This window comes from Penaeus monodon, chromosome 15, assembly GCF_015228065.2.
Source record: "Penaeus monodon isolate SGIC_2016 chromosome 15, NSTDA_Pmon_1, whole genome shotgun sequence".
In the NCBI taxonomy this organism is placed as follows: domain Eukaryota; kingdom Metazoa; phylum Arthropoda; class Malacostraca; order Decapoda; family Penaeidae; genus Penaeus; species Penaeus monodon.
This window is the reverse complement of record NC_051400.1, coordinates 4130958-4131629: the sequence shown is the minus strand read 5'-3', so window position 1 is coordinate 4131629 and position 672 is coordinate 4130958. Positions and strand designations below refer to the sequence as shown.

The 672-nt window shown below is 39.1% G+C and overlaps 1 protein-coding gene across 2 annotated transcripts in view; it reads left to right on the top strand.

Moving 5' to 3' along the window:
- LOC119581697 (poly(U)-specific endoribonuclease homolog) overlaps positions 1 to 672 on the top strand; it is a 7332-nt gene that overhangs the window by 4217 nt on the left and 2443 nt on the right. The window lies entirely within an intron of this gene.

The window sequence follows — 672 nt, the reverse complement described above, 5'->3', positions numbered from 1 at the left end:
ACCCATGCTAGCAAAATGAGTCGGATTGCGCATAAGCTAATGGGCTTAGAGGCAAAATGTGTAAGGAATGCAAATTTGGTAGATATTGAGATTTTTGCAAAAAATGAGTCCATAAAGACATCCAAAGCGATCCAAATGGTCAACTATCAAGAAAACACATTAAATCACCTTTATTTGTAGATTTTGTTTGTTAATATCCCATGATAGAACGCTATGGAATCCCCCTGCGCCATGTTTAGTATCACTTTAAGTGTGGACTTCCCTAGTCTCTAAATATTAACTTGAAATTCCCTATGACATCACTCGAATAAAACGAGAGAATTCAAACCTGTACATTCGTAAACAAAACCAGCTTGTTGCTAGCCTGCTGATGTAATGCCTTTGCTGACTGACTCAGAGACCCCTGGATCGTCGGGTGATGGCTGCAAAAACGTTCAAAATAGATTTTTCTTATTGATATGTGTCATGACTTGCTGTATTTGGTATTATAGGAAGGATTCCCAGGGTATGGTTGTTGTGTGCTTTTGGTTTAGAACTTGCAGAAAATTTTACCCTCATTTTCCCCAAAACTGACTTTCTGGAGCTGGCCAATTTCAGCCGGAGGTAGCTGGGTCATTACTTGTCCGATTTCAGCAAACCATACATCAATTTGTGGGTATTTGAATTTCCTCA